This window comes from Arvicanthis niloticus, chromosome X (genome assembly GCF_011762505.2).
Source record: "Arvicanthis niloticus isolate mArvNil1 chromosome X, mArvNil1.pat.X, whole genome shotgun sequence".
Taxonomy (NCBI): Eukaryota; Metazoa; Chordata; class Mammalia; order Rodentia; family Muridae; genus Arvicanthis; species Arvicanthis niloticus.
In genome coordinates this window covers 82033257-82038706 of record NC_047679.1, presented here as the reverse complement: position 1 = coordinate 82038706, position 5450 = coordinate 82033257, and the positions used below count along the sequence as shown (strand labels likewise).

Genomic DNA, 5450 nt, shown 5'->3' with positions numbered 1-5450 from the left:
ATTCTGCCATACTGGGGGTTACAGATTGCTTCAAGAGAAATATAAAGCACAGATTCATTTAGTTATTTGGGTTATAAAATCAATCAACAAAAAATCCGACCACAAATGGTATAAATCCATACAGACCAACTGCAAATTCTTAATGATTTTAAAAAATAATGGGAGATATTATTTGGCTGAGGCCTACAATTGGACTAAGTACATATGAGTTAAGTAATTTGTTTCCAACATTACTTATATACAACATTCCAATATAAACAGTCAAAGATGTCTAACAGTTGAAACAGAGAGTCATCTCTTACAGAACAAAGACTGCAAGAGGCATATGTGAATAGAATTGATCCTAAACTTGATTGTATTCTGGTCATTTTACCTTCAACTCATTCTCCTATTGGGCTCATTATGCAAAAAGAAGATAGTAAGAAATGGATTTTTTTGCTCATAAACAAAATAGAAAAATAAAGACATATAGGAAAATTTCTGAATTGATTACAAAATGTAGAATAAGATTATGCTAATTGTCAGGAACAGATCTGACCCAAAGTGTAGTACCTCATACAAATGCAGAGATTGCCATTAAGGCTGATCAATGAGGATTGACAAAGAGCTTCTAGTGATTAATTGGGCAAAATTAATAACAAATACAAGAAAAGCAAACATATACAGTTTATAAAAAGAGCTAATTGGATTCTTCCATGTATAGTAAAGAGAACACCAATTTCAGAGGCATCAACATTTTATACTGATGCATACAAGATGGGGATGGCAGGTCATAAATCAGACAAAATAAGCATGGTGCTCAAAAGTCCATATACATCAGTTCAAAAATCAAAATTGTATGTTCTCCTTATGGTATTGTTACATTATCTTGACTCTCTTAACATAACCTCTGATTCTTTCTATGCACAAAGAGTTGTCTTGCATATAGAGACAGCTTAATTTGCATTTGATAATAACTCAGAACTAACTTTATTATTTATACAATTGCAACAGGCCATAAAAAATAGAAATGACCAATTATATATTACTCATATTCGGTCTTGTACAGGTTTGCTAGGTCCATTAGCTGAAGGAAATAATGAAACTGACTTATTACTAATAGGAAAAGTGTTAGAAACCTCAAAATTTCGTGAAAAAAAAAACCAAAACAAACCTCATCATATTAATGTGGAAAGCTTTGAAGAAAAAAATTTCCATCACTTGGCAACAAGCCAAAGAAATAATTTTTTAAAATGTCCTATATGTTCTCTATACAACCAAACTCTGTTATCTGTTGGTAATAACCCTATGGGTCCCAAAAGAAATGACATTTGGCAGATGAATGTTTTCCATTTCACAGAATTTAGAAAGCAAAGGTATATACACCATAGCATTGACATGTACTCAGGGTTTCAATGGTCAATTGCTTTAAGTAATGAAAAGGATGACTGGGTAATTACATACTTATTGGAAATACTGACAGTTATGGGGATATCTGCACAAATTAAAAGTGATAATGTTCCCATATATGTATCCAATAAGGTGCAACAATTCTTTGCATGTTATAATATAAAACATGTTACTGGTATACCACACAATCTCACAGGACAAGCAATTGTAGAAAGAGTTAATCATACCTTAAAAGAGATGCTTATTAAACAAAAAGGGAGAGTAAACCTCCCAGGGACAGATTAAATAATGCCTTTTTAATTCTAACTATTCTTAATGTTGGTTAAAAAAAAAGAAAGAGCAGCAGCTGAGCGACACTAGGTTATCAAAAAAAAAATAAAAACCCTGAGAAACCTGCATAGTATTTAGTACATAGTATTTATGTACATAGTACATAGTACAACCTTATAGTATTTAGATCAACCAAAATACTATAAGGATGTGTTGATATTAGAATTGAAACCTGCAATTGATTTAAAATGGAAATGTGGTTATGCTAATGTATCTACAGGGAATGAGAAAATACAGTTGTCAACAAAGCTTATAAAAATTGGATTTGATCAGGGAGAACCTCTGATCAGCTGAGACATGAATGTCTTCACAAAACAACTAAATCTGGGTGATAACACTCTCACAGACTGTCAAAGTTCTCCAAGATATGCATCCAAATCAACTTCAAAAGAGCTAGCCCAAATGATCAACCACACAGAGACTGACTGGACACACATAGACTTGACAGACAACACGTAAACTGTGCAACAAATGCCACAGCTAACTTGTTTTGTTTGTTTGTTTTAGATTAACCATATTATTTTTCTTGGGACCCAAACAGGAATTCGTCACCCCTATTCAGCAGGAAACAACTATCAGAAGACTGTCATCCCAATGACTTAAGATGGGATGGATTGTTCTGGTTGTTTGAGGTGTTATGATTGTTAGCATCTAGGGGTGGTGGAATTAAATTATTGTATATTGATAAAAATTTAAGGTTGTTTTGTTTGATTATTGTGTACTGATAAAGATTTAAGTCTGTTTTGTTTTTTTATAGTATATTAATAGAAATTTAAGGTTGTTTTGTTAGACTACATTGTACATAAGTTGTTTATTTAAAGTATGATGCAGGGGTTCCTTAGCGCCAATTCCATGGGAAGGGCCCTGGGGCCTCACACAGCTATTGGGAGTGGTCACAGCTTATCTGGAGCCAGCGCCTTTCCCAGCTGGCTCTAGAGAGCAAGCAAGGGCCAAGGGGTGGGGTGGGGGAATTCCGGAGCTGGACTTAACTTTTGAAATACTTCAACCATGACTAAGAGAGAAGCAGAAGAACTGATAGAAATTGAGATCGATGGAACTGAGAAACCAGAGTGCACAGAAGAAAGCACTGTGGAACAAACCTATACCACAGTTGAATGTGTAAATCAGGCCATAGACATAGGCAATTTAAAGAAACTACTAGAACCAAGACTGCAGTGTTCTTTGGATGTTCATGAAATTTGCCTGCAAGCTATTCAGCTGGATCCAGACCAAAGCTTGTTTGATCCACGAGTGAAAACAGATGGGACTGTACAGCTTAGTGTACAGGTAATTTCTTACCAAGGAATTGAGCCAAAGTTAAACATTCTTGAAATTAAGACTTCAGAAATAGTTGAAGTGGTCATTAATCCAGATGACTACCATTCAGAAGCAGAAGCACATCTCGTTGAAGAAGCCCAAGTAATAACTCTTGATGGCACCAAGGATATTACAACCATTTCAGATGAGACCTCAGAGCAAGTGACAAGATGGGCCGCTGCACTGGAAGGCTACAGAAAAGAGCAGGAGAGTCTTGGGATCCCCTATGATCCACAGACCAAGTCTTGAATTGGGTGGTTTGGGTAATGAAGGAGTTCAGCGTGACTGACAGAGACCTTGACACACTTGACATTTCGGGAAGAGAATTATGTAGTTTCAACCAAGAAGATTTTTTTTCAGTGGGTCCCTTGGGGAGAAATTCTCTGGAGTCATCTGGAGCTTCTTCAAAAATATATTTGATGAATGAGATAGTTCCAATTGACCAGCCTGTGCTAATTATTTCAGCATCGGTGCCTCTGCTACATCGACTACAATTAAAGTTATAAACAGTAGTGCAAAGGCAGCTAAAGTACAAAGATCCCCAAGGATTTCAGGAGAAGATAGAAGCTCACCAGGGAACAGAACAGGAAACAATGGTCAGATCCAACTATGGCAGTTTTTGCTAGAACTTCTTACTGACAAGGATGCTCAAGACTGTATTTCTTGGGTTGGTGATGAAGGTAAATTTAAGCTAAATAAGCTTGAATTGGTTGCACAAAATGGGGACAATGTAAAAACAAGCCTACAATGAACTATGATAAACTTAGCCCTGCATTACCTTATTATTATGATGGGGACCTGATTTGTAAAGTTCAAAGCAAGAGATTTGTGTACAAATTTGTGACTTGAAGACTTATGGGATACAGTGGAATAGAACTGAACAGCTTGGTCAGAGAATGTGAACAGAAGAACTTGCAAAGATGCAGCTCCATGGAATTGCTTAGCCAGTCACAGCCTCAAGACTGGTGGCTGCCTCTCTACAATCAGAAAAAGACACTTGAAAGCTAGGACCTCCTGGGAAGTCTTAAGGCTTTTCTTAAATATTTAGAGCAAGCTTTGCTCTAACCTTTATTACTGAATTTTAATCTTATTTCTAGAGTGTACAATCTGATGCATGATTTTTTAAAATAAATATTTTATACTCTTGTGAATTTGGATCTTTGTACTTTCAGCATATATTTTAGAATATGTTAAAGGATTACCACGATGCCTGCATTGTGCGAGCAGGTTCATGGGGAGGGGTAGTTTGCTAACAGTCAGGAAGCTAAACTGGTCAGTATTAATGTCTAGCCCTACCAAAAAAAAAAAACCAGTAGCATCTGAAGAAGAAAGTAAGGAAGCATTCCCAGGAAACAGCCTGGGGTATCCACTCCTGGGGTGTAGCTGTTTCCTCCCCACTGTTTTACAGAGAGCCTGAAAAAGAAATTCTCAGGTAGAGTACGTGTGCCTGTTTCATCTAATCAAACAGAGCTAAACAGTCATATCAAATAAAATTATATTGATAAACACTAAACTATCAGGTTATTAATTTATATATTTGCAAGTAAAAAAAATAAGTTAACTGGCAGAAGAAAGTGTTGAATGAAACCCAGGTTTAAGGCTGGCTTAACTCAAACCGTTATTAATTCTTTTCTATCTAGATTATTCATTATGTCAAGCCAAGGATTTAAATTATTTTGAGAGAGGCATTTAATTCTATTAAACCAGCTATCACAAAAAATTCCAAAATGATATCATTCTTTCTCTCAGATTCTAAAACTTATACCTCAGTTAAAAAGAAACAAAAGGTTTAGTTTTGACTTCCTCTTTTTAAAAAATTAATCTGTAGTACTAGATTATTATGCAATACCATTTTATATATTCCCTTCTGTGTTTCTGATAAAGTGAAGACTTTAGATCAGACGAAGTATTTAACGTTTGAAGTAAGTTTTTTGTGAGTAATTATGAAAAGGCATTTGACTGGGCTCTGTAGGCCATCTTCTTTAAATAAACTTTCCCACTAGTTTCATTTTCTTCTTTTGAATATTGCATACATGACTCTAAAAATACTATACACATGGCTAGTTAACCACTTTCTACATATATGAAGATAGAAAGATACTCAAGGGGAGATTGATCTTTCTAAACTTTTGAATAAATCTTATATGAAATGCCTTACAGCTTGCTAACACTAAGAAGAAATTGTTAAAAACAATTCTGATTATTTTAAGGTATTATCCATAAATTATATATGAGAGATTAGCATATAGTTTTCATAACAGAAAGAAATTCCTTGGAAGTGTGTAAAGGCTACTTTATATACACCTCTCTCATTTGTTTTTCTTACAATTCACTCCCAAAATTGGCTTTAGAAGAGTTGAGGAGGAGAGAAAGCACATGCACTTCAGCCTGATGGTGCAGCCAGGACTAAGTAC

General features: G+C 35.2%; 1 pseudogene; it reads left to right on the top strand.

The window, feature by feature from the left end:
• Nucleotides 1-2695: 2695 nt before the first annotated feature.
• On the top strand, nucleotides 2696-4037 carry LOC117695051 (GA-binding protein alpha chain-like; annotated as a pseudogene).
• The last annotated feature ends 1413 nt before the right edge of the window (nucleotides 4038-5450 follow it).